Source organism: Rhinopithecus roxellana, chromosome 11 (genome assembly GCF_007565055.1).
Source record: "Rhinopithecus roxellana isolate Shanxi Qingling chromosome 11, ASM756505v1, whole genome shotgun sequence".
In the NCBI taxonomy this organism is placed as follows: domain Eukaryota; kingdom Metazoa; phylum Chordata; class Mammalia; order Primates; family Cercopithecidae; genus Rhinopithecus; species Rhinopithecus roxellana.
The window spans coordinates 30,012,542-30,024,851 of NC_044559.1; the positions used below are offsets into that span (position 1 = coordinate 30,012,542).

At 46.0% G+C, this 12,310-nt stretch overlaps 1 protein-coding gene across 1 annotated transcript in view; it reads left to right on the forward strand.

Annotated features, from left to right (window-relative positions):
• Nucleotides 1-4,020: 4,020 nt before the first annotated feature.
• TACC2 (transforming acidic coiled-coil containing protein 2) overlaps nt 4,021-12,310 on the forward strand; it is a 261,013-nt gene continuing 252,723 nt past the window's right edge. The window contains 1 exon segment of the mRNA XM_030940741.1: nt 4,021-4,108. The gene's annotated coding sequence lies outside the window, so the exon portion shown is untranslated.

Genomic DNA, 12,310 nt, shown 5'->3' on the forward strand with positions numbered 1-12,310 from the left:
AATGAATGTTTTGGTCAAGAATCATTTCAAAGCTGAGCAGCTGAGTGAAAGATAGAAACTGCACTCACACTGTTGCTGTATGGTGGCACCATCTCAGCCAGTATACAGAGACATCTGTGGGTTTTCATCAGGATCATGGGAACTGCACTGTTGTTTATAGACATTGGAACTCTGGTGATTTTAGTATAATTTAAGACTTTTTTATATCTCAAAGCCATTTTCGTTAGTCCATTTTCACACTGCTGATAAAGACATGCCCAAGACTGGGCAATTTACACAGGAGAAAGGTTTAATGGACTGACAGTTTCATGTGGCTGGAGAGGCCTCATAATCATGGTGGGAGGCAAGGAGGAGCAAGTCACATCTTACATGGATGTCAGCAGGCAAAGAAAGCGCTTGTGCAGGAAAAGTCCCCTTATAGCCGGGCGCGGTGGCTCATGCCTGTAATCCCAGCACTTTGGGAGGCCGAGGCGGGCAGATCACAAGGTCAGGAGATCGAGACCACGGTGAAACCCCGTCTCTACTAAAAATACAAAAAATTAGCCGGGCGCGGTGGCGGGCGCCTGTGGTCCCAGCTACTAGGGAGGCTGAGGCAGGAGAATGGCGTGAACCCAGGAGGCGGAGCTTGCAGTGAGCCAAGATCGCGCCACTGCACTCCAGCCTGGTGGACAGAGTAAGACTCCGTCTCAAAAAAAAAAAAAAAAAAAAGAAAGTGCCCTTATAAAATCAACAGATCTCATGAGACTTATTCAATATAATGAGAACAACATGGGAAAGATCTGCCCCATGATTCAATTACCTCCCACCTGGTCCTTCCTAAAACATGTGGGAATTTAAGATGAGACTCGGGTGCGGACATAGCCAAACCATGTCACCATTTCACCCAAGTTTTATGTGTTGGTACTAGTGGGCGGACTAAAAAACTGTTCCCAGATCAATAAACTGGGAACAAAAGTGAGAAGTGGTAGAAAGCTGTGGAGAAGGCCCAGAACAGCCCACCCTAATATGCCAGGCTGTTCATTTGGAAGAAAGCAGTTTGTACACAAGAGAGGTGATGCTGAGAAAGTGAAAAATCTAAAGGTTTTAGGAGCCGAAAAAGTGCTAATGTGAAAACACGCCACATGGTTTTAGGTAGAGGCCCCTTTACTTTTATGCTTTTTCCGACAGGAAAATTTGACTTAAGTTGTTTGAGTGTGGAATTACACAAGTACTTCAAAAAAAGTTATAAAATGTAATTGCCCAGAACAACTCAATTGTAGAATAGGGATTTTCCATTTTTGGAGGGCTTTTATGTACATCATCATGATTAAGTCATGCTGGGCCTAAGAAGAAGATGGAGTGTGGGATCATTCTCTTTTTATACCTGATGAAATGAAAGTGCTTAGTGCTTGGGCAACTGATCCAAGTCACTGCTAGAAAATAGGTGAATTGGTCGGGCATGGTGGCTCATGCCTGTAATCCTAGCACTTTAGGAGGCCAAGGAGGGTGGATTGCCTGAGCTCAGGAGTTTGAGACCAGCCTGAGCAACATGGTGAAATCCCGACTCTACTAAAATACAAAAAATTAGCCTGGCATGGCAGTGGGCACCTGTAGTCCCAGCTACTCTGGAAGCTGAGCAGGAGAATTTCTAGAACCCAGGAGGCAGAGGTTGCAGTGAGCCAAGATCGTGCCATTGCACTGCAGCCTGGGCGACAGAGCAAGACTCCATCTCTGGGGAAAAAAAAAAAAGAAAGAAAGAATAAGGAAAATAGCTGAATCAAGACTTAGTATCCAGCCTTCAGAACCCTCATTAAAAACTCTCTGGGAAGCTAGGCATGGTAGCTCACACCTGTAATCCTAGCACTTTGGGAGGCCAAGGTGGGAGGATCCCTTGAGCCAGGAGTTCAAGAACAGACTGGACAATGTAGCAAGACCCCTGCCTCTACAACAAACAAAACAAAACTCTGGGAGGTCCTTTGGTATTACAGCATTTTAGTTATTATAAAACTCTGTCTTCTTAAGGAAGACAACTAACTTTTAAATATGTGAAAAAAAGGAGTTATAGTGACTTGAATTTGCACTCTGAATACTAGAATTTTGAAAATTAAATATTTCTGATGAAAATTAGATTGCCTTTTAAGTTTTCTCTGAAAATTATACATTCACATGAGATAAAATCCCGAGACTAGAAAATAAATATGAAAGGGAATAGTCTTCCTCTTTCCCTGCTCCCCAGTCCACCCACTGTCACTAGTTTCTTATGTGAGTTTCCAGAAAGAAGTATTTATATATTATAATGTAGTGCATTGTATGGTTAGATTTAGATCATTGCCTTTATAATGTAGTATATACACATAAATGTATATCCTCCTTTTGGGTTTTTTTTTTTTGGTTTGTTTTTTGGTTTTTTTGTTCATTTGTTTTGGAGACAGGTTCTCAATCTGTCACCCAGGCTACAGTGCAGTGGCACCATTACAGCTCACTACAGCCTCAACCTCCCTGGCTCAAGCAATACTCCCACCTCAGCATCCCAACTATCTGGGACTACAGGCGTGCACCACCGCGCCTGCCTAATTTTTTTGTTGTATTTTTAGTAGAGACAAGGTCCCTCTGTGTTGCCCAGTCTGTTCTCAAACTCCTGAGCTCAAGTGATTTGCCCACTTTGGCCTCCCCAACTGCTGAGATTATACAGGCGTAAGCCACCACACCCAGCCCCTTTCTTTTTTCTTTACATAAACAATAGTATATCATACACACTGTTCTGTATCTTAATATTTTTCACTTGATGTATCTTGGAGAGTTTTCATTGTTGGTATGTAAAGAGCCCCTCACCTTGGCCCCGCACGGCGGCTCACGCCTGTAAATCCCAGCACTTTGGGAGGCCGAAGCGATCGAGACCATCCTGGCTAACACGGTGAAACCCCGTCTCCACTAAACAAAATACAAAAAATTAGCCAGGTGCGGTGGCAGGCGCCTGTAGCCCCAGCTACTCAGGAGGCTGAGGCAGGAAAATGGCGTGAACCCGGGAGGTGGAGCTTTCAGTGAGCCGAGATCGCGCCACTGCACTCCAGCCTGGGCGACAGAGCGAGACTCCGTCTCAAAAATAAATAAATAAATAAATAAATAAATAAATAAATAAATAAATAGATGGCCCCTCACCCTTTCTCCAGCTGCTTCGCTTCCATTGTATGATTGCATCTTTAATTCCCTGTCTACTGATGAAACTGTAGGTGGCATGCTGTTTAGAACTCGCCTAACTGCTCATTCTCCCTTTCTGAAGGAAGCATGTTGACATGTTTGAAAAGGACTGCTTGATACTATGTCAGCTGAGGCTGGTGATGCCCTGTCCTTGTTTACTAGAAGCACTGCTAATTTTTTTTTTTTTTTTTTTTTTTTTTGAGACAGAATCTCGCTGTGTCGCCCAGGCTGGAGCGCAGTGGCGCAATCTCGTCTTACTACAAGCTCCGCCTCCCGGGTTCAAGCGACTCTGCTGTCTCGCTCTCCCGAGTAGCTGGGACTACAGGCGCGTGCCACCACACCCGGCTGATTTTTTTTATTTTTAGTAGAGACGGGGTTTCACCATGTGAGTCAGGATGGTCTCCATCTCCTGACCTCGTGATCCTCCCGCCTCAGCCTCCCAAAGTGCTGGGTTACAGGCGTGAGCCACTGCGTCCGGCAGCACTGCTAATTTTATGGCTAGTTTTTTTCTTCTTTTATGACTGCTTTGTTTTGAAAAGTGGTTTGTCCCAGCCAAAATATAAGTCAAATAAAGCAAATTGCAGCCCAAGGTAGTTGACACTGGCTTCGGATCCCAAATAAATGTGTAGTGAGAAGCACAGAGAGCTGCAGGCTGGCGGTACCTGCAGGCTCCCTGCTCCTTGTTACCCTCTCCCTCTAGGCTGCAGAGCCTTCTGGAAAGCTGCTGCCTGGCCCGGGTCAGATTGCTTACGCGCCGCTGCCTCCCAGGCCAGCGTTCCCAGCCTTAAGCCAATGCACATTTATAGAACAATTCCATGTGATCCTGGGGAAGACAGACCGCTGGTGGAGGGCAGTGCTGAAAAGGAGCCTCCGGAAGAGAGGGCCTTCTCCTGCTTCTCTCCTCCTTCTCTCCATGCTGGGGGGATACTGGGTGAGTGAGTCTCAGACTGAGGGCTTCTTCCTTTGAGCAACCTGTGGCTTTAAACCGGTTTGACCACTGAGATTAGAGGGATAAAAGCATTGCTTGCTTGCTTTTCCTTATAAAGTGAAATTAAAGGCACATCTGTGCCTTTCCACTCCTTGTTTCTGAAGCCAAATGAACTGTACTTTTTCTAATACGTCACTGGTTACTTTTGATAGACTATGGTCCCATTAATCTAGACCTTGGTCTCTTAATTTGTGAAATAAGGAGTTGGGCTAGATGATTCCTGGAATTTCTTCTGGCCTCTGTTGTGATTCTGCCCATCACAAATTTCAGTTTCAAATGTTTGTGATTCTGCAGAATGATGACTTAAGAGAGAACCCCGAAGGCCCTGAAGGTTTGTAGAACTTTGTGGGAGAAAGTCATTTGAAAGCTCATATTGTGTTGACCTTGACATGTTTGCACAGGTATTTCTCTAGACTCCCACAAGTGCTTTTCCAGGCTTGTTTCTGGTGTTGGGCCTGCCAACTTGAGCCACTGTGTGATCTTGACAGACGCTGTGTTTCTGAGTTTGACTTGGTGTCAGTTATAACTGAATCATCAGGTTAAAGCCAAAGTTAGGCAGAATTCTAAGCCTCATGAGAGAATCCTACAGTTCAGTTAAACACAGAAGTGTGTGTGTATGTATGTACTGTTTCATACCCTGTACCATAAAACAGAAATGCCCTGACCAAAATCCTTTATCCCACTGACAGCATGTATAATCTATTGTGTAATATCTGCTTAGGTGTGTATACAGGGGGCAAAACTCCTCCCAGTTCTAGTGGCATGGTGAGTGTATTAGTCTGTTTTGCATTGCTATAAAGGAACACCTGAGACTGAGTAGTTTATAAAGAAAAGAGATTTTTTTGGCTCCTGGTTCTGCAGGCTATACAGGCTTGGCACTAGCACCCACTTGGTGTCTGCTGCGGTCTCAGGAAGTTTTTACTCATGGTGGAAGGCCAAGGGGAAGCAGGCATGTCACATGGCAAGAGACAGAGCAAGAGAGATGCCAGGCTCTTTTCTTTTTTGTGTGTTGAGACAGAGGCTCGCTCTGTCGCCAGGCTGGAGTGCAGTGGCGCTATCTCAGCTCACTGCAACCACCACCCGCCGGGTTCAAGCGATCTCCTGCCTCAGCCTCCTGAGTAACTGAGACTACAGGTGCACGCCACCATGCCCAGCTAATTTTTGTATTTTTAGTAGAGACAGGGTTTCACCATGTTGACCAGGCTGGTCTCAAACTCCTGACCTCATGATCTGCCTACCTTGGCCTCCCAAAGTGTTGGGATTACAGGCATGAGCAACTGCACCTGGCTGCCAGGCCCTTTTTATTTTTTATTTTTTATTTGAGATAGGATCTTGCTCTGTTACCCAAGCTGGAGTACAGTGGTTCAGTGTAGCTCAACTTCCTAGGCTCAAGCGCTCCTCCCACCTCAGCTCCACCCCCACCCGCCCCCCCCAGTAGCTGGGACCACACGCACGCACCACCACACCTGGCTGATTTTATTTTTTGTAGACAGACTGGGTCTTGCTGTGTTGTTCAGGCTGGTATTGAACTCCTGAGCTCAAGCGATCCTCCCGCCTCAACCTCCCAAAGTGCTGGGATTACAGGAGAGAACCACCTCACCTGGCCTCCAGGCCCTTTTGAACAACCAGCTGTCATGTGAACTAATAGAGTGAGAAGCCACTCCTTACTACAAGGAGTGTTCATGAGGGATTACTCCATTCATGAGGGATCCGCCCCCATGACCTCCCACCAGGCCCCACTTCCAGTGCTGGGGATCACGTTTCAAAATGAGATTTAGAGGAGACAAACCTCCAAACTCTATCAGTGCGACAGAAGAGGAATGAAACAGAGGGAAAAACACAAGATTCATTTCTTCATTTCATTCAGCAAACACTTATTAAGTGACACTAAGCAGGCAGTCACCATGAGGTGTAGAATGACCACAGTGGTCCCAGGCCACATGACTGAAAGAATGAGGTCCTCTAAATCCGATGGGCAAGGCAAGAGAGGGATTGGCTTGAGGGGAAGATATTGAGTGGACATTTCAAGAGGCTGAGTCATCTAAGTAGACAGTTGGTGCAGGAGTGAGAGGTCAGGGCAGGTGCTTTAGGTTTAGAGCCTTTTCCCTGGACTCAGTAGAGAAAGCCATGGGAATCAGTGGACTCTCCAAGGAGAAGACCAGGCTAGAACACCAAATCCTGAAGCTCCTGGTTGACTTTACTGAGAAGGTGGGAGGAGGAACTGGAGAAGGAGAAAGAGAGTGGGGTTTTGCAGCACCTCATTAGAAAAGCCTTAGGTGGAAAGAGGCTGGAGGAGGGAGGTAGGGGGACAGTCTCAGATGCTGCAGGGAGGTTGAAAGAGGATGAGGACGGAGATGAGGCCAGCATCTGGGCATCATGGGCAGCTTTTGAGTGTGCTTTCAATCGGGGCACATTTGGTTGCAAGAAATAGAAACCCACCTGAAAAGGGGCATTTGTTGAGCAGACATAGTTCTGGGCTGCAGCAACTTCTCACCCCTGCTTCTCAGCAACCACTGGCTTCATTCTGGTCTGAGGGTGGACGGGTCTCCTCTGCTGGGCTCCTACCCCTGCCTCTCCCTAAGTCCAGCATGCACAGACTCTGGGCTTCTCTATCACTGGTCCTGGCCCCCATTCCTCATTGCCTGGTGATGAGTGGCCTCCTTTGATGGTCTTCCTTATCAAATATCTAGAGAGGGCCGGGCGCGGTGGCTCAAGCCTGTAATCCCAGCACTTTGGGAGGCCGAGACGGGCGGATCACGAGGTCAGGAGATCGAGACCATCCTGGCTAACACGGTGAAACGCTGTCTCTACTAAAAAATACAAAAACTAGCCGGGCGAGGTGGCGGGCGCCTATAGTCCCAGCTACTCGGGAGGCTGAGGCAGGAGAATGGCGTAAACCCAGGAGGCGGAGCTTGCAGTGAGCTGAGATCCGGCCACTGCACTCCAGTCCGGGCGACAGAGCGAGACTCCGCCTCAAAAAAAAAAAAAAAAAAAAAAAAAAAAAAAAAATCTAGAGAGAAAATCTGATTGTCCCCACGTAAGCCAGAATCTACCCTTAATCGAATTAGCAGGGTCTAAGAGGTGGGTTGATGTGGTGGGCCGGGACCACTCAGACAGGAGGGAGATGGGGGATGTTGGGAGGGTTGAGGAATGAGAGGTTTTCAGAGAAAAGAACAAAGGCAGGCCCTCCAAAGTGGCTGCTCAAGTGTGTGCTGTCATGGGAGCAGAGAAATGAATGCTGAGGGTGATGACAGTGTTTCTAACTGCAAGCAAGGGAACATACTTAACAGCCAGGGACATGTTGGGGTAGGGGACAGCCCTGCTGGCTAATAGGGGGAGGGAGAGCCAGGGAAAATACAGTTGTGTACACTTGGAGCATTGGCCAGTAGAAAACCAAACTCACTCTGATGCGATCCCGATCCAATGCTCTGAACCCCAAGAAGGCCACCAGCCTAGGGAAGATTTGTCCATCTCAGCACAAGAGGTCCCATCCCACCACCCCCAAAGGCAGGCATGAGGATCAAGACTTCAGGTGGTGGCAGCAAGGGAGCAGCCAGACACTGCTTAAGAAACTGACAAGGAAGGCTCGTTGGCCGGGCACGGTGGCTCACGCCTGTAATCCTAGCACTTTGGGAGGCCAAGGCAGGTGGATCACAAGGTCAGGAGTTTGAGACCATCCTGGCCAATATGGTAAAACCCATCTCTACTAAAAATACAAAAAAAAAAAAAAAAAATAGCTGGGCATGGTGGCAGGTGCCTGTAGTCCCAGCTACTCAGGAGGCTGAGGGAGGAGAATTGCTTGAACCCGAGAGACGGAAGTTGCAGTGAGCTGAGATCATGCCACTGCACTCCAGCCTAGGTGACACAGCGAGACTACGTCTCAAAAAATAAAATAAAAAAAAGGAAGACTCCTTTCTGGGGGCCTGTACTCACCCTTAGCAGATCTCTGGATAATCCGCTGTGACCCTTGTCCTAGGGTTTTTAATTCAGCTGTGTTTACAAGAGATGGATATCACTGTGTTTTTATCATCCTAGTCTGCAGGGGCAAGTTTGTTCCCATGATTCTATCTTGTGATATGTCATGGATATCAGGAGCTACTCAAGATAGCCACCACCTTGCCAACGTTTCATAAGTGTTATTAATGAAGGTATTTAAAATCGACACAGTGGAGAGAGTCGCTATGATGAGTGACTACTCTGAATTTGTGACCTAAAAAGGGGAAATTCTGCTCCACACTCAAGTCAGGGAACAGCCTTAGCAGAGCTCTGTGCCAGATCGGGTGCCAAAGAATTGGAAAGAGATTAAATCCAGCAACACTGGCTGACTCTATGCAACCAAAGCCACTTTCATCAGTATAAAGTTCAGGAATGACTGAAATTGGTTGTGTCTCACTGTCCTGGGGCGCCAAAGAAATATCCAAGCCCTACCAAGGTCTGACCTCCTCTGAGTAGCTGCCTTTACTGCATATTAAATCCTGAGTTGCAAGACTTCGGCCTGAAACATGTATTTCTTATTTCTCTCTGCTTGTGCTCAGTTACATGTGAAAGGACCTGGAAAAGTACAAATGTACGGGAAGCTGGAGTGGCCATTTCTTTTTTCTTTCTTTCTTTCTTTTTTTTTTTTTTTTTTGAGACAGAATCTTGCTCTGTCGCCCAGGCTGGAGTGCAGTGGTACCATCTCAGCTCACTGCAAGCTCCGCCTCCCGGGTTCAAGCAATTCTCCTGCCTCAGCCTCCCGAGTAGCTGGGACTACAGGCGTGCGCCACCATGTCCAGCTAATTTTTTGTGTTTTAGTAGAGACAGGGTTTCACCATGTTGGCGAGGATGGTCTTGATCTCCTGACCTCGTGATTGGAGTGATCATTTCTAAGTGGGACCAAGATTTTCATTTTGAGGAGACATAATTTTGCAGCTGGCTCCCTGAACTTAAAAAGCACAGCTTTGTATTCACTTTTGGTCATTCAGAAAAACCATTCCTCTGAATATCCTTTTGCTGAAACTGGTCATAAGGTTGAAGTTAGAATCTGACAAAGTGCTTTTGCATCTCATGTTTCATAGCAAACAGATGAGACAAGCAACGCTTGAATCCCACTTGGTCACAAGCACATCGCCACATGTGTTCCAAGTCTTTGAAAAGCATTTGGTGATATTACTGTTTGCGGGGCCTGGTAGAAGTTTCCCTGTTTGGCGTTTGTCAGCGTGCCTCTCTTTACCCAACACCAGCCTGCTTTACTGCCCCAGGACTGTCAAATGCTTTGGCACATGCCTCCTTTTCATTTGGCATAAACAGAGAGACGTGGGTTGACATGTCTTGGCCCAACAGGTGTGGAGGAAAATGACCCTCTACAGACACCGATGTCAATCTTGGAGAAGCAGCAATTAAATAGATAGAGGAAAAACAATGCCTGAGGGCAATAGGTCACTCCTTCCTGAGCTTCGGTCAGATGGGTAGATCCCAGGAGTTCAGGAAGTTAACCTTTAGAAGATATGTTCATCTGTGGCAAGATCAGTCTGCAGGCCCAAGGTCTAGGAGCCAAGAGTAGTGGTCAGACACGTGGTCCTAGGATCAAACCAGTACAGATGCAAGAGAAGGGCTGAGTGAAGACTTGGGATGCAGCACTCGGATTTAGAGTTCTGTTGGAGACACCAGGTCTCATGTCTGAAGTGCAATGGGGAAATTCAGTTTAGAAAATGCAAATCAAAACTAGCTTACTTTAGTAGCCTGAATTACTGGCAGATTGCCTGCTTATGAAACAATGACCTAATTCCAAAGCCCACCACTGACAAGCCAGAGATTGACTTGGCCAGGATTGGCTTAGGAACTAGAGTGGGCCCTAGTCACAAATGAGGAAGGAAGCGTTTCTTTTCCTCCCTTCCACCCTGTCTCCTTTTCTTTCTTAATATTTTATTAGGGACTTTTCAAGTATATACAAAAGTAGAGAGAACATTATAAGCATCCTTATGTACCCACTACTGGTTTCAACAATTGTCTACAATGGTTGATCTTATTTCATTTATTATCCTCCTTCCCAATAACATCTGCCTTCCTCCCTCCACTGTTGGATTTTTTTTTTTTTTTTTCAGACAGAGTCTCACTCTGTTGCTCTGTTGCTCTGTTGCTCTGTCGCCCAGGCTGGAGTGCAGTGGTGCTATCTTGGCTTACTGCAACCTCTGCCTCCTGAGTTCAAGAAATTCTCCTTCCTCAGCCTCCTGAGTAGCTGGGACTACAGGCATGTGCCACCATGCCCAGCTAATTTTTGTATTTTTAGTAGAGACAGGGTTTCACCATGTTGGCCAGGCTGGTCCTGAACCCCTTACCTCAGGTGATCTGCCTGCCTTGGCCTCCCAAAGTGCTGGGATTACAGGCATGAGTCACCGTGCCTGGCACTGTTGGACTGTTGGATTATTTTAAAACAAATAATCCCATTGTTTAATCAGTTACAGTTAAGCATGTATTTTGTATTAGTTTGTTCTCACACTGCTAATAAAGACATGCCTGAGACTGGGTAATTTATAAATGAAAGAGGTTTAATTGACTCACAGTTTCACATGGCTGGGGAGGCCTCACAATCATGGCAGAAGGCGAATGAGGAGCAAACGCATGTCTTACATGGTGGCAGGCAAGAGAGCTCGTGTAGGGGAACTCCCCTTTATGAAACCATCAGATCTCTTGAGACTTATTCACTATCACAAGAACAGCATGGGAAAGACCCACTCTCATGATTCAGTTACCTCCCATTGGGTCCCTCCCATTACACATTAGAATTATGGGAGCTGGGCCAAGCATGGTGGTTCATGCCTGTAATCCCAGTACTTTGGGAGGCCAAGGCAGGTGGATCATGGGGTCAGGAGTTCAAGACCATCCTGGCTAACACGGTGAAACCCCATCTCTACTAAAAATACAAAAAATTAGCCAGGCATGGTGGTGTGCGCCTGCAGTCCCAGCTACTTGGGAGGCTGAGGCAGGAGAATCAGTTGAACCCGGGAGGCAGAGGTTGCGGTGAGCCAAAATTGTACCACTGCACTGTAGCCTGGGTGACAGAGTGAGACTCCATCTCAAAAAAAAAAAAAAAAAAAAAAAGAAAAGAAAAAAGAAAAGAAATATGGGAGCTACAATTCAAGATTTCAAGATGAGAATTGGGTGGGGACAGAGCCAAACCATATCATATCTCTAAAAAATTAGGACTCTTTTTGTAAGCGTATAACCACAGTATCCTTATCATACAAAAAATAAATAATTACTTAATAATGAAAATTGTGTCAGTGTTCAAATATCCCTGGTTGTTTCATTTTTAAAACTTTTGATTTATTTAAATCAGGATCCAAACGAGTTTCACAAGTTGCTTTTGGTTGATATGTCTCTTAAGGCACTTTTCCATTTCCCCCCAGAGTTTCCATATTCCTCCTATATCCTCCACCATATACATCCTCCAGACATTTCCTATGTCTTCCACTATTATATCTGCCTTTTCCAGTAGATTATTTATGTTATGGTTATAAGAGCTGTGTTGAGTCTTTGCTAATTCCACGCTCTGGGTCATCTTTGCATCCACTTATATTGATTATTTTTCCTCTTGATTGTAGGTCATTGTCCTATTCAGCCCAGGCTGCTATAACAGAATACCATAGACTGGTGACTTAAACAACATAAATTTATTTTTCACAGGTCTGGAGGCTGGGAAGTCTCCAAGATGAAGGTGCTGGCTAAGGCCCTGCTGAGGGTCATCTTCTTGGTTTGCAGATGGCCACCTTCTTGCTGTATCCTCACATGATAAAGGGACCATTTCTCCCAAGTCTCTTCTTACAAGGGCACTAATCTCATTCATGAAGATGGAGCCCTCCTGACCTAATCACCTCTCAGATGGCCCACCTCCAAATACCTTCAGACTGGGGATTTCAACATAAGAATCTGGGGCAGGGGGTATAACATTCAGTCTATAGCAGTATGGTATATTATTTTCTGTATATAGTGTTGGAGTTTGCTAGTATATTTTTCAATATTTTTGCATCCCTCATGTTCATGAGTGATATTGGTTTGTAGTTTTTGTCTGGGAGTGTGTGTGTCATTTTTATCAGGTTGAGGAATCAGTGTCATTCTTCATAAAAGGAATTAAGGGGTTCTTCTGCCTTTAAAATGCTTTGGAAT